This window comes from Pelodiscus sinensis, chromosome 5 (assembly GCF_049634645.1).
Source record: "Pelodiscus sinensis isolate JC-2024 chromosome 5, ASM4963464v1, whole genome shotgun sequence".
Lineage (NCBI taxonomy): Eukaryota > Metazoa > Chordata > Testudines > Trionychidae > Pelodiscus > Pelodiscus sinensis.
In genome coordinates this window covers 21325903-21348422 of record NC_134715.1, presented here as the reverse complement: position 1 = coordinate 21348422, position 22520 = coordinate 21325903, and positions in this window count along the sequence as shown.

Genomic DNA, 22520 nt, shown 5'->3' with positions numbered 1-22520 from the left:
ACTCTTGCCATGAAACCTGTTCTTGAGAGATTTGCTACTTCATCTCTACATTAAAGAGGTTCATCTAATTTTGGAGCAGCATTTGGATGCTTGTCTGAATTGATTAAATTAACCTCAAGCCTTTTTTTAACTCTTGCACTGACGTGCTGTGTGAGCTTGGGTAAGTTACCTGGGCAAATTTTCAAATGGTCTCACTGATTTTGGGTCTCTCAGTGTTTGAGTCCAACCTGAGACATGAAAGTTCTTATTTTCAGACACAGCGGCTCCCAAACATCAAGTAGAACTCAGTGGGAATTATGTGTGCTGAGTACCACTAACAGTCAGGCACTGGGTGTGTCAAGTTGGGCAATCAAAATCAGAGGACACTTTTAACCTATTGGCCTTAACCTCGCTCTCTTTCAAGTACATCATCTATAAAATGGAATAATTACACTTTTGAAACTGCTTTGAGATGTGCAAATGAAAAAAAACATGCTATAGAATGCAAAATTATTGTATTGCTATGAATGCTCCACGTAACCCAGGGAGCTTTTACATTTTCGTGAATGACATATTTATCTTCTAGTCTATCTTCTATGAAAAAAGAAAAAAACTTGCCATGCTGAGGTATGCCTTGAAGGCAATGCTGCCTCTGGGATCTCACATTAACATAATGATAAATCTGCTGTGTATTGCCTGAAAATGTTGTATGCCAATGTGCCAGAATGTGTTTTCCCAGCACGCTTCTTGATTTGCATCTTATTTACATATTGGCAGAAAAGGGATCCAGTGAAAGATCTGCAAAATAAACTATGTTTTTAACACATTTTCTTAATTGTGTAGTCTGGCAAAAGCAGTTACTTGCTATTACTTGTGGAGATAGCTACTGGGTTATTATGTGGAAAGCACTCCTGTGGAGCTGTGAAACATGCATGAGCTTCAGCCAACCTTTTGGGTAGTTTTGGTGCATGAGGTCTTGCAAGGCACTAATTTCCCTTGAATCTCCAGAGTTCATGAAACCAGAGTTTTTTTCAGATCAGTCATGAAACTGGTGAGTGCCAATTATTTAAGTTTAAAACCATTGAGATTATTCGGTGATAAACCTATCATGGATTGCCCAGGATTTTTGACAAACAGTAAAAAGATTTGGTCTAACCATTCCAATCAGAAAATGGGTGAATCCCTCCCCCCCTTATTAATAAGAGACTCTACTTTGTCTGTATTCTTCTGAGCCTTTCTAGACTTTTTGAATATTCTCCAATAAGCTAACTGTACATTTCTCAAAAGCCCTATCCCATAGGCAGACAACATGGAATTCATTAAACTTTATGTCTCGTGTATTTACATGGTTCTAGTCACCTCCCAGTCTTTGCACACCCCAAAGAGGTAGGAGAGAGCCTTTATATTCAGCCCTCACCCCTGAACTATCCCTCCTCCTCCTTAATGTCCCTGGCAGTACTGTTGGAAATATAATATGGACAGTGCGCTCGTGGATGCTGTGCTTAGGGAGGATGTGGGTGATTGAAGTTCTGGGGTGCAATCCAGACCACTGCATAGTTGTTGCAGAGTGGGCAGTGATTTTAAGTGCCTTACAATGTTTTTTTGTAGCTCTCTAGCTAGGCCACTCGCAAACAGTTTATCAACATAGAGATCACACCCTGGGTGTCTGTGTATAGCTGCAGCAATGACCCAGGAACTGGGCAGCAATACAGCAGTCACACTCTGGCTTTCCACCAGCTTTGGTTATTACTTGCCGGATGACCTTAGCCTACTCCCAGTCCTGAAAACATGTGTTCGGTATTGTCCAGCCCTGTCTAGACTACACCTCTCTGTCGACAGAGAGATGTAGATTAGGCACATCGAAATTGCTAATGAAGCAGGGATTTAAATATCCTACGCCTCATTAGCATAAACATGGCCACCACTTTTTTCGAAATCGAGTTTTTTCGAAAAAAAACCCAGCAGTCTAGAAGTGGATCTGTCAAAAATAAAGCCTTTTTTGACAGATCCTGTAAACCTCATTTTTTGAGGAATACAGAATCTGTTGAAAAAGGCTTTATTTTTGACAGATCCGCATCTAGATTGCTGGTTTTATTTTAAAAAAAACTTCAGTTTTGAAAAAAAGCGGTTACCATGTCTATGCTAATGAGGCATGGGATATTTAAATCCTGGCTTCATTAGCAATTTCGACGTTCTTGATTTGCATTTCTCTGTCGACAGAGGGATGCAGTCTAGATGTAGCCTCAAATATTAAAGGTCCATTGTTTCTGTAAAGGGTAAATATTTCAGTCTACTACTTTAACTGGGGTTACCAAACTGGATATTTAGATTCAAGAAGATAGGATTTAAGTGAATTCAGGTATGAAGTATTCAAGTCAGAAATGGTCACAAGAGAAATAACGATCATATACATTCCTAGAGGCTAAAATTTAACAAGCTAGACTTGGTTCAAGGCAAAAACTTGATAACAGGGACTTCAACTATCCCCATAGTTTCTGGATACATGACACCTCAGGATGAGATGCAGAGATAAAGTTTCTTGACTCCTTATATGACTTCTCATTGGAGTAGCTGTTTCTGAAACCCACAAGAGGACAGGCAATTCTTAATTTAGTCCTAAGTGGCATGCAGAATCTGGTCCAGCTTTTATCACTTCTCGGAAATAGTGTCCTTAATATAATTAAATGTAACATTTCTGTGGTGGAAAAACCACCACAGCAGCCCAACACTATGGCATTTCATTTAGAAAAGGGAACCTACACAAAAATGACAAGGTTAGTTAAACAGAAATTAAAAGGTACCTGCAAGCTGCATGGAAACTTTTCAAAGACACTATAATAGAAGTTCAACTTAAATGTATATTCCAAATTAACAAAAAAAATCCCCAAAACCAAGAGAACTAAAGAAGTGCCGCCATGGCTTAACAACCAAGTAACAGAAGCAGTCAGAGATAAAAAGGCATCATTTAAAAAGTGAAAGTTAAATCCTAGTGGGGAAAATAGAAAGGAGCATAAACTCTGTCAAATGGAGTGTAAAAATATAATTAGGAAGGGCAAAAAGGAATTTGAATAACAGCTAGCCAAAATATAAAAAATAGCAAAAAATAAAAAATACAGAATTAAGTACACCAGAAGCAGGAAGCCTGCTAAATAACCAATGGGGAGGGAGGGCACTGGATGATCGAGATTGCTAAAGGAATACTCGAGGATAATAAGGTGAAGAAATTAAAGGAATTCTTTGCATCTGTCTTCACAGCTGAAGATCTGAGGGAGATTCCTAAACCTGAGCCATTCTTTTTATGTGACAAATCTGAGGAACTGTTCCAGATTGAGGTGTCATTAGAGGTTTTGGAACAAATTGATAAACTAAAGAGTAACAAGTCACCGGACCAGATGGCATTCACCCAAGAGTTTTGAAACGAACTCAGATGTGAAATGGTGGAACTACTAACTGTGATTTGTAACCTATACTTTAAATCATATTCTGTACCAAATGACTGGAGGATATTAATAAATGATCTGGAAAAGGGGTAAACAGTGAGATAGCAAAATTTGCAGACTTTGAAGAGCTTCAATAGGATCTCACAAAACTAGGTGACTGGGCAACAAATGGCAGATGAATTTTAATGTTAATACATGTAAAGTAATGCATATTGCAAAACATAATCCCAGCTCTATATTTACAAAGATGTAAAATAAATTAGCTGTTACCACTCATGAGAGAGATCTTAAAGTCATTGTGCATAGTTCTCTGAAAACTTCCACTCAACGTACAGCAAGGGTTAAAAAAAGCAAACAGAATATTAGAAATAGTTTTAAAAGGGATAGCAGATATTACAGAGAATATCTTATTGCCTCTATAGAAAGCAATGGTACATATTTGATGTCCACATCTTGAATACTTCTTGCAGATGTGGCCACCTCATCTCAAAAAAAATATTTTGGCATTAGAAAAAGTTCAGAAAAGGAAAACAAAAATGGTTAGGGCTATGGAATGGTTGCCATATGAGGAGAGATTAATAAGACTGGGACTGTTCACTTAGCAAAGAGAAGACTAAGCGGGTGGGGGGGGGAGGTATACGATAGAGGTCTATAAAATTCATGACTGCTATGGAGAAAGTAAATAAAGAAAAGTTAATTACATGTTCCTACAACACAAGAACTAGGGGTCCATCAAATGAAATGAGTAGATAGCAGGTTTCAAACAAATAGAAGGAAGTTTTCTTCACCCACTGCACAGTCAGCCTTTGGAACTCTTTGCCAGAGGAGGTTGTGAAGACCAGACTTTAACAGGGCTCAAAAAAGAGCAAGATAAATTCATGGAGGCTAAGTCCATGAATAGCTATTAGCCACAATGGGCAGGAATGGTGTCTCTAACCTCTGTTTGTCAGAAGCTGGGAATGGGTGACAGGAGAGGGATTGCTTGATTATCTGTTCTGTTCATTCCCTCTGGGGCACCTGGAATTGCCCGCTGTTGGAAGACAGGATACTGGGCTAGAACGGCCATATTGGGACAGCCCAAAGGTCTATTATGAATAAAATTACAATACTAAGTTACAGCAACAGTCATTTCAGGGTGTGCAATTCTTCTTCAATGACATTTAACATCATACAGTCTTGCCTCCTTATAGTAGTTATATCTGTATATATGCACTGGCAATATAAGATGGACAAGGAGTTTTTCTAATTGAAAGATACTTTATCTCCAGTTCCACATAAAATTCATAGTTAAATGGAAGACAAGATTTGTTTAGTGCTCAGCTGTACTGTGAGTCAGGGAAAAGAAAGCTGCATCCATAAAGAGATCCCGTAAAGTACTTCAACTAAGGAGTAAGGGGCATTAGAGAAGGAACTGTGATTCTGAGGTACACACTGACCCTTATTAAGGGCTTTGAGCAAACACTCAGTCTTGCCTCCAGTAAACAATAGTTTGGGAGTTGTCATGCAACACAATATGCAAATCTTCTCATGCAGGAGGAAACATGGAAGGGAGTTGCTGTGAACTACTGACCTGCATTACTATGCTAATCTTGGGGATATATTATTTTAACCTACTACACAGAGTCCTGTAGATGTGGAATGTGAGATCCTGAAGGTAAATCTGGCTGTCTCTTATTGGTGACTCTGGCACTTGGTAGATTTAGGAGACCCCTGTGGAGAGCTTAGGGTTGTGAAATAGATTAGTAAGATAAAAAAAATGAAAATGGATGAAAGTTTCCCAAAGTAGGCAGCCAGGACCGAGGACAGATTTGTTTAACTTCCCATCCCATTTCACCAAAAAAATTAAGGATCGACAATTTTGGGAAGTGAACATAAAATTCATTTATGTTCCAAAAAGGGGTTATGTACAATACATATATTATGAGAGGAATTTTTAAAAATTCTCACAGTTGGCATCACGTCTTCTCTTGAAGTCAAAAGGAGGGTTACATTTAATTCAATGGGAACAGAGTTAGGTCACTGTTGAACACTTTGGTGCTTTTTTATGTGCACACATATACTATGTGTTTTCAGTCATATCTGCATATCCCTGACTGATGTGGTGCTTTCCTGCTTGTTGCTCATACTTTCCCTGCACAGCCAACACAGATAGAAAAATTTTATCCTGGCTCTTGCATTGTCAAATAGATGGTTACCAATGTATGTTCTGATGAAAGAATCTGTACCTCCAGTGGTGAGCCAGACTTTCTCACACCACTCAACCCTCTCCCTCCACCCCCGAAACCTAAAAACCTGATTTTAGTGGCAGATCTCAGGTGAGTTTTTTGGGGTGGCAGTTTAGAAAGCCATATTCTTACTTGAAATCTGAGCAAGTGAAGTCTAGAAATCGTTGAGAGACAGCAAATAAAAAACCCAAAGTGCCATATTTACAGTGCCACTTTTAAGGATATAATCATACTGTTTATTTTAAGATAATTTAGGGCAAGTCAGACAGTCTATGCATCAGGTCCACATCTACAAGAGGGCATATACTTCCACTTGCCTACCCTCATGGGATATCACGATGCTAAATACACTGAAATTGTGAAAGACTTGTGTCCTGCATCACTCATTAGTGATTCTTCCCAATATCTCTTTTGGTCTACCCTTTTCTTAGGACAGCACGGTGATGGGGCCTATATAAATACCAGAGATGAGACTGATAGATAATTTAATATTTTGAATTGGACTTGCATGTCATGATAACTATAGTACAATGGAAACTCCCCCTTTCTTTGCATGCACTGGGGAAGGCCAATACTTTTTTAGGCAGGTGGTGGTTGTCTTTTAACCATGCAAGCTGCAATCTTCATTTCTCAAGTGATGACTCCACTCATTGGTCTTATGCCCCAGGCAGAACAATAGGGGAGCACAGGGATTGCAATGGTGAATCCAGCTGCTGTGCAGAAGGTCAGGCCTGGGAGAGAAAAGGAGAAGGTTTCTTGCAGACTCCCTGTGACGGACCCAGAGGGGTCCGCACTCACCCGGGCCATGGGGACCCTCCCCCCCCCCCGCGGCGAGGGCAGGCGGGCGGCATGTGCAGCTGGAGTAGCTCCGGCCGGGCTGAGACCCGGTGCAGGGAAATGCGCACGGCCCCACGGCAAGGGGGGCGGGGCCAGCCGCAGCCGCAGTGGGCGGGCTGGGAGCCCGAGGAGCGTGCCGGTGGCACGGGGCCGCGCAGAGCAGGGGGCGGAACTCCGGGCCCTGGCCGTTACGCGACAGGGCATGCGGACGCCGGAGGGGTGGGGCTGGCGCCCCTGCCCGGGCTGCTTGAAAAGCAGACGGGTGAGACAGATGGGGGCAGTTCGGGGAGGAGCCGCCGAAGTTCCCCCAAAAGGACGAACATCCCGCCCTTTTTTGTCCCCACCGCCTCAACCTACCCAGTGACTATGTCACACCGTAACCCCAGGGGAGTCGGGTGACCTTGAACGCGAACCAAATGCTTGATATTCCGTCCATCCCCCCCCTTCCGGGGAGGACCTTTCCTAGGAACTGGCCCCCGGAAATCCCCCCCCAACCTACGGGACCCCTTGACCCTAACAGGGGTGGGGTAGTGAGTCCGCCGAACCCCGGCACTGATCCGGCACCGGGCGATCGCACTTACATACCCCTCCCCGGGGAGCGGACCCCGGGACAGAAACACGTCAGACTCAGATGGTGGTTCCGCTGAACCCCTCTGCCCCATCAGGAGGGGGCACTTGCACCCGGTAAATCTGTCACACTCCCCTTTCTCAGTTGGGTTCAATGTGGCCACCAAGGCAGCAGCACAATAAAGCTAGCACAAGATCCTAGGTAGCCAAACTCACTCCCAGAGTCACTAGTTGTCTCTCCAGAGATAAGAAAGTATTGCCTTCAGTTAGTATTTCTGTTGCAAAAGCTATTTGGCAGAACACATGCAGTTCCATGAGCAAAAAGAGATAGCTGTGCTCACTATAACCCAACCACTCGAGTAATGTCACAGAGACACCAGAAACACCCTTATTGTACAAAGTAGGGCAAAAGTACAGCATATGCAAAGTCTTATTCTTTAATCACAACTGTCCACATCAGCCTATGAAATGTATCTTTGCTCAAGTCGTGCCTTTTGTGCTTTTGCAATGGTTCTCGGGGTGCCCTGGACTGAGAGTCGCCTTGTTAGAACCATGCCTCCAGCAAGAGGTAGCATTTCTTGTGATAGATGGGAGACAGGTCCCTGCCACCTCTAGCCCTTTAGTCACCCAAGCACTCTCCTCTGGGCTTATGCCAGTCCTGGTTTTTCTGTCATAAGTGTACTCCAGTTTCAGAGCCCCTTTGAAACGGCCCAGTATACTGTTCAGCCCCTTATCCACTGAATTACACTTAGGGTATGTCTACACTGCCACCCTAGTTCGAACTAGGGTGGCTACTGTAGGCATTCAAAGTTGCAAATGAAGCCCGGGATTTAAATATCCCGGGCTTCATTTGCATCTTGCCAGGCGCTGCCATTTTTAAATCCCCGTCAGTGCGGACTCTGTGCCCACGGCTACACGCGGCACCGAGTAGGTAGTTCGAATTAGGCTTTCTAATTCAAACTACTGGTATACCTCATTCCCGGGCTTCATTTGAAACTTCGAATGCCTACATTAGCCACCCTAGTTCGAACTAGGGTGGCAGTGTAGACATACCCTTACAGAATTACTAGATCAGTTGTACCCAAATGACCAGAATACATACCAGCTTATTGATCCAACTCTAGATCATCACCTATATAGCCTCCTGGCATTGACCTATCATTGTTTTCACTACAACTCTAAGTTTATTATCAAAGGTTAAGATTTAACAGAGAGTGATTACCGATAATGGAAACAGAAAGGTTATATATAAAACAAAACCATAACATTTTTCTGAAGATTAACCTTAATTTAGCTGGATAACCTCTTACCTAAGGACATTTAGCCTCATCCCAAATGTCTTTTGCAGCCTTTCACCCAAGCCTGGTTGAGACCCTGTTTTCCTGAATGTAAACATTCTGTCCCCCTCAGCTATGGGGTACCAGATGTCTCCTTGCCATCTCCCTGTTTCCCCAAAGTTCACTGTCTGGTCTCAAAGACAGTAGAACTCCTGCCTGTGTGCTTCTTTCCTGTTGACTCTGTATGTAAAAGACCACTGCGTTGGCTTAGAAGACTTAATTTACGTTTGACTGACACTCCTTGGTTAAAAAAAGGAGGAGTCCGATGAAGTGTGATCCAGACCATGAGAGCTTATGACCACATAAATTTGTTAGTCTTTAAGGTGTCACAGAACTCATTGTTTTTTGCTCAAACAAACATGGCTACCTCTCTGAAATTCCTTGGCCGGTGAACGACTTTTAAAATGTATTTTCAGTAGATATACCCAGCTTCTTAAATACCAGAGGTGTGTTCATCCGAAAGATGAGGATCCTTATGACAGAAGCTTTTACTGGTGACTTAACATGACCTCATTTATAGATAAATATCACAAAAGCAATATTCTGGGTGTAGTGGTTGTCATATCTGTTAAGAATTGCTTTTACATATCAGTGAACACTTTGCCGAATTGAGGAGCTTTTTAGGGTCTCAGCTCCCCAGTATGTACCCACAACACTTCTTTTCAACTGCATGATATACAAGTAACCCAGTGTCTTCATTCTTATTAAGATCACATACAAGCTTTTAAATGCTCACTCCTAGGACAGATCTGTCAGACATACAGCTATGTCTATTCTGCTGTGCTCATGGAAAATGACACAAGGAACCTCTTTCATTTTTAGCAAGTATGTGCAAGATACTGTAGTGATTCTGAGCAGTGAGTGAGAGAGGCCTGCTAATGTACCCAGTTTTGTGCCACACATAGTCTGGTAAAGGTTGAGGACAAGCCCAGCACTTATACACCCGCCTTTTCTAACAACTCAGTGCATTATTGTGATCTTGGAGATAGCAAGCTCAGTGACTATTGGCTTCAACAGTTACATATGTGTAAATCAGGTGAAATAGCCATTTTTGGCTCTCAGTCCAGTTTAGTTCTGAAGCTCAGTGCTGGGAAAATTCCCCCAGGCAAAGTTGACCCGTTCTGCCTGCATTTGGTCTGTGTAAGCATAAAGGGCCAGACCACCTCCACTTGACTGTGAGAGACCTGCTCTGCCCTCTACGATTCCCCTAGGAGGGCAGCCAGAATTTGACTCATACAAAAGGAGGACTTTTGATACCACTCTAATCTCTCTACAGAGGCTCACGAGACTCTTACCTAAAAGCAGTTGAATAAAATTTTCCACTTCAGCAACTTGTTCAACCAGAGGGAATTCTGCCCACAACCCAACTGAATGTAATCTTACTCAGAAAATAGAAATAATTGATTATCCCATATTCATTGGAGACATTGTTCTTCATTCTGCCCAGTGGACTGTGCTTTCAGGAATCTTTTTTATTGCCACTAAATAAGTGTTTCAAAAGCACTGCTAGGATCGGGATTACTGTTACATTCATCTGCATGCAGCAACCTGGGCCAGGTTCAAGCAGGTAGGGCTTCTGTTAAAATTAGCACATCACCAGTTTCTGCCCCAGCCAGAATTGCAAACATTGGTACACACTTTCTCTTGGTGACAACATTTGCAAGCACCAAGTCAGTGTTTGGAACAAGGAAAAGAAGACAACATTAACTCGCAAACACATATTGGCGATAGAGCTATGTGAATGAAAAGCAAAATACTTCCCTAATGATAGTTTTAATAATAATGTGTTAACTTGGTTCCCTACTCATGGGTATGAACATGCAGTAGACAAATGTCTCTTCACCATGTCACTTCCCCTTCTGTTAAACCTCACAGTGTTTGGCATTAGTGGAATAGCATTGATCCAGAGTTCTGAGGTGCACTTGGACAGGCCTATCTCCAGACTTATGAGAAGTGCTGCCTGGTGCTGTCCTGGGACCCACCATCTAACATAGTTATAGAGATGCACTGTGGGGTGCAATCCAGACCATTGAGGAGCTGGAATTATGGTAGCAAGAATCTCCAGACTGAAATGCTGTGAAAAAGTATAGGTGTTTGGGTTCTGAGGTTTAGACTCAGTCTGCAACTGTCATTTAGAGAACCAGGAAATATTTGGAGTAGGAAGCCTCATCCCACAAATTGTGGGGAAACTGTCACTATTGCTTCCCAATTGAAGAGGGACTGAAATGTCACAATAAAGAAATCCTTCTGACAGAGGTCCCAGAAGGGGGAAGAGAAATTTCCATTACATTGCTATCCTCTGCTTGGACCAGTCCACCCAAGAGATCCTCTTTCTTGACACCATAGGACAATTAAATGATTGTCACATATATATCTCCCTATACCAGAAACCTACTGACCACTATTACTACCTGTATGGCTACAGCTTCCATCCACGACACATCATCTGGTCAGTTGTCTACAGCACAGCCCTAAGGAACAACCAGATTTGCTCTAATCCCACAAACAAACACCTACAAGATCTTTATCAAGCATTCTCAAAACTTAAATACCCACCTGGGGAAATGAGGAAACAGACTGACAGAGCCATACAAGTAGCCATAAGTCACCTACTTTATATTTTTTACAACACTATTGTCTTGTCATGAAAAATCACATGTTTGTCAAGGGTATGATTTTTTATCGATGTTTTAAATATAAAATGATCCAATTATGATATACATGTACCATCTAATCAGAACAGACATGTTTGCAGCTCCAGCAGAAGAGCAAAATAAGCACCTGGCAACTACAAAAAGGGCCTCAATTTATTCTAATAATCAGATATTCAAGAATAGATGCATTTATGTGCCCATAAATCTGAAGATGTACTTATCTGCTAGTTACAGCACGGGGCAGTGCATGCATAGTAAGAGAGTGAGGTAGAGAAAAAACTAAATGTAGAGACAGCCCATGACATGCCAGTGTTATATGATAATGTGCAACATAGTTTGTCCAAATGTTGCTTTCCAGGACTGTATCTTAATATAACAGACTGGTGCAAGTCTCAGAAATGTTAGGTTATTTACACGGAGGTCAAGGGCTCTAGCTTTTGCCTGTAAATTTGGTCAATTTAACTCTTCCTAACAGTTTTTTTTCTTCCCGAAAGAACTGCCACTAAATCTAACTGTGAAAAATGGCAGCATTTGTTCTAAATGATGCATGGGATACATTGTCAATACATGCTGTCCAAAGTGCAATGACAGTATTTAAATATTTTATGACTCTTCCAAAGTGATATCTGAGATTGAACTCTGGCATGAGTGTAAGTGAGAACAATTTACTAGATGAACAAAAAAAAATGTCTTTCATAAAAATGAATATTTTATTTATGTAGTTAGTCATATAATTGTTCGACTTCAGTTCTACTATGTTTCACTATTTCCCTGTTCAAGTTTAAACCTAATCTGAATATATTAAAATGGGAACCTGTCAGTCATATCCTGATCTTTTAGGAATGCATGTTATGTAAATGATTGGAATGCCTAATTCAAATTTATTCCAGATATATCTGTGAATCTCTTGAATTGCTAGCGTATTTCTAAACATGCAAAACCCACTAGATCCATAGTACTTAACATAGAAGAATTTGTTTGTGAGGGATATCTCTGTGAAATATGAATCATTCCAATTAATCAAGTATCCCTAAAACCAGAACTGTAGGTTTTGCCGTTATTATAAAGATACAAAAATATAGCATAGAGGTGAATTGTAACACTATCTCTAGATAAGTTGCTCTCAACCTTTCAGACTACTGTACCCCTTCCAGGACTCTGATTTGTCTTGCATGCCTCAAGTTTCACCTCATTTAAACTACTTGTTTATGAAATCAGACATAAATGCATGTGTCACATCACACTATTATTGAAAAAATTGCTCACTTTCTCACTTTTACCATTTAATTATAAAATTGACTGGAATATAAATATGGTACTTGTATTTCAGCACACAGGGTATATAGAGCAGTATAAAACAGTCATTGTTTGTATCACATTTTAGTTTCTCTGGACTTTACTAGTGCCCTTTTATGGGGACCGTTATAAAACTACGTGAGTTAATCTTCCCTGAAAGTCCTCTGTGTTCAACCAGGGGTATATGGAACCCTGGTTGAGAAACACTGAGCTGGAGAATACTGTGTAGTTCACTGGTAAGGAGCACTACTAGGACTGGAACACAATTCCATTTCATGAAGCATCAAATCCAAATTTATTTGTATGGAAAACAAAAAGATGTTTCTGAAGTCACATGAACAAAACAAGGGAGAGTGACCCACTCTAAACTGGTCAATAGACAAATAGTTAAAACACTCAACAGGCATGTAGGAGAATCAGGTTGAAGTCCCTGTTTCTGAAGATTAGGGATTTCTACCAGGGTCTTCCATATGCATGAGAAGTGCCTTCGCCACTGTGCCATTAGCTTCCCCCATCCTGGATCTTTAAAAAATTAATCAAAATGGTATATTTCTCTACAGCAGTTGGTGTTTACAAAATGGCAATTTTTTCTACAGAAAAAATTGTCAGAGTTTGATTATCTCTAGACACTACAACAATGTACCTTTCAAACAGATCAAACACTTATGAATTTTCTCTGTATATTCTGGTTAAGATGTGTCAGAGCAAGTCTGTGAGGGATCAGATAGCAGGACCTGCTGATATTGGAGCAGAATAGGCCATGGTCTCAAAGCCACAGCTATCAGGGTGAAATACTAGTAGATTATATCAGTATGCACCACTTTTCTTCAAACCTTAACGTAACAGCACCTGAAACAGAACCATGGAAGGGAATAACTGCACTTAGGGTACGTCTAAACTATGTTCTATTTTCTAAAGAGGATATGCAAATTCTGCGGGAATTTGCATATCGTCTTCCGCTCTCACTTTCAAAAGTGGATCATTCAAAAGTGAAAGTAGTCCAGACACTTTTTTTTTCAGGAAAAAGACCCTTTTCCAAAAAAAATGTGTAAGCCTCATTGTTTAAGGAAGAACATTTTTTTTTAAAAAGGGTTTTTTCCCCAAAAAAACCCGTATCCAGACTACTTTCACTTTTGAAAGATCCACTTTCAAAAGTGAGATTGGAAGAATATATGCAAATTCCCATGGAATTTGCATATCCTCTTTTGAAAATAGAATGTAGTCTAGACATAGCCTCTGGGTGATCATGAGAACTAAGTAATAAAAGAAGCTACTACTGACCACAACACAAAGTTATAAAGGAAGGAAAATTTCCTTCCTTATACTGTTTAGTACACATATAGTATAATCTTTCCTGAGGATCAGCACAAGATTTTCCTTCATTACTTATTAACCAGACGGGATAGGAATGGTCTCCATAGCTTCTGTTTGTCAGGGGCAGGAAATGGATGCTGGGGGGATCACTTGATGATTACCTGTGTCTGTTCACTTCCTCTGGAGCATCCGGCATTGGCCACTGTTGGAAGACAGGATACTGGGCTAGATGAACATTTGGTCTGACCTAGTATGGCCGTTCTTCTCAGAGCACAGGCTCACAGTATCTCAACCATTTTGTTTAGTTCTCATATGGGTCTGTGAGGTTTAGGAACATGAATACAATCAGCTCTGCTCAAATAACTGCAGTCTGACTGTCTCTCACTTTGCAGCAGCTGGGCCATGCACTGCAAGGCAAATATGCCATGTACAAGGCAAACAGTGCTTAGAACAATACAAGATATGGTCTGGCTAGTCCACTTTCACCTGCATTATAGTCTCTGCAAGAAAAAGGAACAGACTAGGGGAATGAATGTTGGAGCCCAAGACAGAAAAATAATATAGCCGGGGTTTGTATTGCTATTCCATGAGCCCCCTTACTGTGCAGATTGCACTTTCAGAAGGTTCATTGGGGCAGCAATGGTGCTCCTAGCAGGGTGGCCCTACTGAAGCCCTGCTGCCCAGGAATAGGCTTAGCATTGCTGTGGGCCAGAGCTAGTGCAGAGGCCTATGACTTTGGCAGGTACAGGTCGTCCCCCACTTACGAACGAGTTACGTTCCAAACACTTGGTCGTAACTCAATCTGTTCGTAAGTTGGACCCTATTCATTTAAATGTGACCGCACTGTTCATAAGCGCGGATTGTGTTCGTAACTCGGGGACTGGCTTAATGGGAGGTTGGTCGTACATACGAACGGTCGTAAATCAACGCATTTGTAAGTCAGGGACGACCTGTATAACTCTGATTTCCTTCTAAGCCTTGGTGGCTGGGCATATCAGCCTCTTCTGTCCTGACAGGGGCAGTGAAGATAAACTCACTGCTCTGGCAATGGAACTATGGAGGAGTGTCTCAGCAATGAGAACCTTTATGGGATTTTTCATCTCCTTTAAGTTTTCCCAAAGAGGAGAACAATTAGGACCATTCTCATTTAGTTTTATGATGAAATGTAGTCAAGTGCCTGGCAATGCACTAGGCATAGCACAAAATAAGGCCATATGCAAAGGTAGGTCAGACTCCCAAGTTGGTCCTTTGAAATCTTAATAAAACTGGCCTGATTTTCAGAGGTGCTAAGCACATTGACTTCAGGGATTTACAAGCCTAACTTTAGGCACCCAGGTTTCAAAAGCTAGCCAAGGACACTGCACTGAAGAATATACAGTCTGCATTTAGCAGGAAATAACACATGAAGGTCATAAAAAGCTGCCCAAGGATCGGGGGGGGGGGGGCGCGAAGGAGACAAAGGACAGGGAGAGAATAAGATCATATTCTTACTCAGCAAGGCATGCACATATTTTGATGGCTCAGTTCCTTTTTATGATGGTGATTATCTGTTTATCTATCCTTCCTTTCACTTCCCATTGACTCAACAGCATAAGTAAGATCTCAGAAGGGATGTGAATGAATGAACATGTATTTGGCAAGCATTCAGAGCAGTGCATTAAATAGTTTGGGACTTGCATTCTACTCCACTGTAGCCACTTTTAGTGGGTTTCACTGTACATAAGAACGCTTTATTGAAAGTGTTGTCAATTTGGCCACTCCAAACTTGTTTTCTGAATTTAAAAAAACCAAAACCGTTAGTTTTATTTTTACAATTCGCTCCAGGACGCCTTATAAATTTCTAGCCTGGTAAAGAAAGTAGAGGAACTTCTGAGAGAGATTTAGACAAACTGAAACCCATCAAAGCAATTAGGACGGAAAAAGTGAAGTTCATCAGTGTGAGCTTTTTATAAGCAGACTGTCATTTTCGTAAAATCTCTGCAAGTAACAAACCCTTGATATTCAATGGAGCTTTTTATGTTTGTGTGCTTTTAGATGCAACCAAAGTCTTGAAAGTATGAAAATCAGGTACTGTGCATTTATTAATATCTTTAACACATGAATATGCATATCTATGTTTGTTAACAGCTTCTGACTGCAAAAGCGATGTAGTATTTTCATGAGGCCTGATTTCAGTCATCTGCATAATAACTAATCAGTCATATGGCTTTACTTCAGTCTGTTTACCAAGACTGTGCAGAATTATATCAGGCCTGGGGGAATTCTGTAATTTTACTATGGCTCCAAATGCAACAATTGCAGAATTTCCCCAGGACTACTAAATGTACACCTCTTTGCACACTTAAAACATGCCCACTGTCGTGGTATGAGAGACCAATTTGATCTGATTAACCATGATTGAAGAGACTGCACTATCACAGCCAAGACTAGAACTAGGTGGACTGGGCTAAAGAAACTAGAATAGCATATACTGGAGATACTTTGCCACAGCTTTATCTGGTACTATCAGTCAATCATCTGCCAAAGGTCTCCCAATCCCTATCACGACATCAGTACAAATTCTAATAGCTAGAAGCTCAGAACCTCCAGAGCCCCATGGGGTAAGTGAAGTCTTCTCACTGTTTTTATACACATTGGCTACGTCTAGACTACATCCCTTTTCATAAAAGGGATGTAAATTAGATGTATCGCAATTGCTAATGAAGCGGGGATTTAAATCTCCCCCGCTTCATTAGCATAAAAATGGCTGCCGCTTTTTTTTGGCGCGGAGCTTTGCTGGAAAAAAGTGCCAGTCTAGACGCTGATCTTGCGGAAAATAAAGCCTATTTTTTATTAAAGATCGGATAAAGTATCTTTCGGAAAAGGCTTTATTTTCCGCAAGATCAGCGTCTAGACTGGTGCTTTTTTCCGGCAAAGCTGTGTGCGGAAAAAAAGCGGCAGCCATTTTTATGCTAATGAAGCAGGGAGATTTAAATCCCCGCTTCATTAGCAATTGCGATACATCTAATTTACATCCCTTTTACGAAAAAGGGATGTAGTCTAGACGTAGCCATTGGTGTATTGAATATTCCTTTGCCTCTTTCCAAAATCCATGTTCATGGCTTACACTCATAATAATGACATGATCCTGTGAAGTGGGAAGCATCTTCATCACCCATTGACTTCAGTCAGTGAAAAGGATACTCAGTACCTCAAAAGATTGTGCCTAAGTGTACTCTGCAGCCAAAATACACCTCTGCTTCACTAGTGCATTTAATTGACCTTCAAAGTTATTTTACACTCTGCTGGGGATATGGTCCTATGAACACACATGGTAGTGGACAAACTAAGCTCTTTTCCTCCCATGAGTTAGAAGTGATGCATAAGAGGAGGCATGAAGCATTGTCTTGTGAATCCAAAGAAAAAGTGTGGCAAAAGGTGAGTGAATTGAAGGTTAAAAAAGTCTTACCATGAACATAAGTGGTGCCAAAAGAAGAGAGGTGACTGGAGAGCTGGCAGACACTAGAGAATTTCTTTAAAAAAATGGTTGAGAGAAAACAAAGGACATGACCAAATGTACAAATAGCTGAGAATTGGGAAGGTAACAGCCAACAAGAGAACTGTAGAGCTTTAGGACATCTACAGGAAATGTATGTGAGCTTCAAGGATTGTTTAAAAATACATGAAATAATATATTCTGCCTAAAAGTCCTTTGTTAGACCTTTCACTGGTGTAAATCAACTCTTAACTTGATTTATATCAACTAAGAATCCATCTTATTGTGTTTATTTAATCTTCGGGCACACAAGCTGTGGAATTTCTCCTGCAACTCTGCGATTGGGCAAAGCATCAGTGCCATGACCACAAACTTTTTTAAAGTATTAATGAATGTTTCTTGAATTTTAGCCAGTTAAGTAATTGATATTATCTTAGTACAAAGTAAATCAGAAATTCATTGGAACTGCTCACACTCTTATAGTTGAGCACATACCTCAGTATTTGCAGGATCATAGGGCCTACTATTTCAGTCTGATCCTGTAGTCCAAAGACTTGCCAGGAAATGAAGTATCAGACTCAGTATCTATATGCACTGAGGTCCCCCCAAAAAGCACAATGGTTTTAAAAAGATTTAAATTTACTTTTTTTTCTTCATTTCTGTTGTGATGTTCTACTGAATAAATCCTTATCGTCAAGGAAAACAAGTCTCTTGACTAATCATCCTTTTGATCAGGAATGAAGGTAATATCTCATTTTAATTTTGATTATCTCAAAAAATTCATAACAAATGAATCTTCAGTTGTTACTGTTTTATTGTTCTGGATAGTTATTGTATAGAGCCAAATCCTCAGCCTGCATAAATTTGCATACCACCATGAAAGCAATGGATTACTTTGATTTATACCAGCTAAGGATCTGGCCTGTCTGTGAACCAATAACATTTACTTCATATATAAATATGCATTGAATTAAGAGGTATAATTTTCCTTTTCTTTCATTATTCTCTATTTAAGCACAAGGTCTTTGCCAGGTCCTATCTTGTTAAAAAAAAAAAAGACAAAATAAAAACATTTGCATGACTTTTATTAACAGGAACCCGTTATGCAGCTTTACTCATGTTAAGGCATTTACAAATGTGCCCAGAATTAACAGAAGTAAAGAATTAGGGATTAGGTTAGTGGAAGCAATTATCACATAGTTCCATAACCCCAGCTTCTACAGACTAACATCTTTCCAGCATTGCACAAAAGCATCATATTTTCACAGAAGTGCTTGTTTTTTTGTTGTTGTTCTTAATGGACTCATTTAAAAAAACAAATTTGTCATTGCTCTGATTTTGGAATGTCAGATTTTTGCATTTTAATATTCTCGCCTGATTAGAATTGGCAATGAGTAAGCATGAGGCATAGTCATTTCTATTTTAAATATGTAGACAGTTAAGTCCTTGAAAAACTTTACAAGCCCTTCAGTTCTGTGTGTTTAATTCTGCAGACCTTGACCATTAACATTCAGGACTGAAGTGGTTAAGTTTCAGCATATCCCCTCCAAAAGGGTGGGGAAGGTGATTTGAACTTGAAGAGCAGCAAGAGTACACTGTTGTTCTAACTGGCTATCATAGCTACTGAGTGATTTATTACAGACGGAGCTGCAAGGTACAAATAACCTTCAAATGTTATCAGGGAAGTAGATATCAGAGAAAAATGTGTCTTGGTGTCATAGATATCTCCCCAGACCACCAGCAGATTTTTCCAACCGCCCCTCAAGACACAATAGGACTGAAAGTCAGACAGTAACATCCAGTTTAAAGAATGACTTTGGAAACAGCTGCTGTACAGTCTTTATTCACTGTGCACTTAATATCCTGCACCCCACCATTTCTCCCCCAGACTCATGCAGCAAACGGGAAATAGCTAATCTTACAATTAAGGTCTTCAAACACAAGTAGAAATAAAGACTATTGTTGTTGTATAGTTTCATTCAGACAGGAGTTGGGAAGATTAAAGGCAAAAAATGAGTTCCTGGTTGCTGAGAGACAGGACAGATTAGCTGCAAATTTGCTTGTGTTTTGAGTCTGATAGCTATGCAGATGTAGAGGATCTTGCACAATAAGTGTATTGATTGTTATGACCCTGGCATGTTAGTCCAAATGACAAGGTAATTCCAGTATGCAGTGATGCTATCATTTCAATAAGCAGAAATGGGAATACTTAAAACCCCCCAAACCTACAGCTAAAGCCCTGCAAATCTGCAGATAGCCACTTGATATCTGCAGGTATTCACTTCTGTGTATATGGATGCATATATCCGCACCTCATTTTGCAGCTACAGATGCAGATATAAGTTTTGTATCCTTGCAGGGTTCTACCTATAACATGTAGGGTATGTCTACACTAGCTCGGTAGTTCGAGCTAGGTAGGCAAATGAGGGCAACCGGAGTTGCAAATGAAGCCCGGGATTTAAATATCTCGGGCTTCATTTGCATCTTCCCGGGTGCCACCATTTTTAAATCCCCCTTAGTCCAAACTCCGTGCCCGTGGCTACACACGGCACAGAGTAGGTAGTTTGAATTAGGATCTCTAATTCGAATTACCTACTCCATGCTGCGTGTAGCCGCGGGCACGGAGTTTGGACTAAGGGGGATTTAAAAATGGCTGCGCCCGGGAAGATGCAAATGAAGCCCGGGATATTTAAATCCCGGGCTTCATTTGCAACTCCGATTGCCCTCATTTGCCTACCTACCTAGAACTACCGAGCTAGTGTAGACATACCCGTACTGATCCCAGAATCAAGTTTTTTGAAGTTTGATCTCAACATGAAGCTCATGATGATTATTTCACCACCATATGAAATTAAGAAGAGATGGCAAGAAGGGGCTTATTTTGGGGTTGGTTCTATGTATTGCTTTTACATCACACTGTGAATTTTAGGTTGGGGTACCCATATTATCTCAAAATACAGCCAACTTTCTTTCAGATTTGGGCTAAACTGATCTTCAGATTTGTATTGCTCATGAACTAAACAAGCCATTTACCACTGGAATTTGTGTATTTCTGAGACTTATAGTTTACATTTTTTAGATGTGACTACCTAATATTAGGCTTGAACATGCATGTAAAAGCACCTAAACAGAAGCTGTTTTATTGGCTTTCATATGGGATGTAGGTGCCTAATGCTGAGCTCACAAGTTTGAAAAAGTTGGTCTGCATATTTTTGTGTGTGTAAACATGGCTCAGGTCAGAGCCTTTTGGAGAGTTTCCAGCATAGCCCTCTTCACGTCAATACATGGCAACCCCGTAGATTACATTGTATTTTCCCATTTCCTTAGGAAGTTCTTCCATTTGAATTACAAGTTCAAGATCTATGCTGGAGTAACTGTCTCAGAGACTGAAGTTCTCTCTTCTATAGCAGTGGTTCCCAACCTTTTTTATATCGGGGACTGGCAAAAAAAGTCACAAACTTTTGGCAGACCGGTAACGTTTTATTTGCATATTTGGGAATTGCTGCTCTACGGAATGGGTAAAGCTTGGGCAGCACCAGTTCAAATTTCATGAGACTATCCTGCCAATGGTGGAATGATCTCTGAGGTTAGTAGCTTCAGGGGGTAGCCAAGTCAGTCTGTACAGGATAAACTTAAAAAACAACAAATGATCTGGTAGCACTTTATAGACTAACAAAACATGTAGATGGTATCATGAGCTTTCATGGACACAGCCCACTTCTTCAGATGACTGGAGTTTTTTTGAAGTAGTGGGCTGTGCCCACAAAAAACATACCATCTACATGTTTTTGTTAGTATGTAAAGTGCTACCAGACCATTGTTGTTTTTTAAATCTCTGAGGTTAGCTCAGTCTTCATGCCCTATTTATAATCTAACTAATCTACAAAGTTAGAGGTGGTAGATAGATTAGATAAATAGGGCGGGGAGACTGAGCTAACCTCAGAAGTAATGGCACTGTATCTGGGTCTCTCAGTAGAAACTGCCTCACAAGAGTGCCAAGTACTTTCAATTGGTGATTGGTTTTGGAGGTACGGATCTGGGCACAGGAATTGGGCTTCTCCCCAAGCTTGCTCTGCACAGGGCACTGATTAGATGGCAACAAGTTTTGGTCACTACTGGCCTAGGTAGGGTTTTACCAGTACTGTGATCCTATTAGCAATCTTCCAAGCCATCTACTCTCATCTAAATATCTTCTAATGTATTAATAAACCAATCTAATGTATCTGTACACATTAATAACCAGAAGCAGCTGGTGATTGTTTGTTATGCTTGCTCTATTTTCCCTGACACTCTCGCCACCCCAGTTTAAAGTTATAAACAAACTTCAAGGAAATAACAGGGTTTTAACTTGTCAACCAGTAAACCAAAATAAACTAATCTTTCGTAACTGATGATTGTCATTGAAATGGAAATTATGCTCAGTGTAAATGTCATTTCCCTGCTTATAGTTGAAGTTCAGACCTTGAACAGCATTGTCTGTTCCCATTATTACTTGCTACACCCCTGACAGTTCTTAAATTAATTGCACCAGATTGCTTGCCGTATGCTTTTTTGTTTGTTTCTCTTTTGTTTTTCCTCCTACCTAAAGAATTTGATTCATTTTTGGGAAAGTTTGCATTCCTTCAATTATGGGTCAGGTTTGGAGAGGGAAAGGGAAGCTAAATGTTAATCAGGCTCCTTAGTGACAGAACCAAAAGTTGGGTATTCCCAAGTATGTTCTCAAGGTAATTTGGTACCAGGTCTATAGCCCTAGTTACAATGGAATTCACTTATTCCAAATCTGGCTATAAGAGGACCTCATTTACTGTGCTGAATTTCAGATTTGCTTTGAATTTCAGATTTCAAAATAGAAGGATGGTCAGATCTGTGGGGTTGGATTAGGTGTTTTTCTGGCATCCCTGTGGGTGCTTCCAGGCTTGAGCACACATTGGGAAACCGCCCCCCCCCCCCACACACACACACTCAGCAACTCCTTCCCCAGCCTCCCAGAGCCTCCAGCATTCTACAAGCTGAGGGAGAGAGAGGGGGAGAAGTGGAGATGGGGGATGCTTGGGGGAAGAGGCCAGGTGACTGCATAGCCCCGTGCCAGGGAGCCAGGAGTACAGCCCTGCAGCCTGTGACATGGGTCAGGAGTGCAGCCTGACTGCTGTGGGGCTTGGTATGCTCCCATGGGGCTATGTTCCTGGGCTCTGCAATCACCCTGCCTCTTCTCCCCTCCCCCCCCCCAGTCAATGGTGGCACCTCTGCTGCTGCTGGAGCCGAGCTCTGCATCCAGTGGCAGCAAAGGGCCAGCATTGATGGAACAGGGATTGTGGGACAGGGCATTTGGGGGCAGGGGCAGGGTGGATGCAGAGCTCCAGGAATGCAGCTGGAATGCTGGAGGCTCTGGGAAGGTG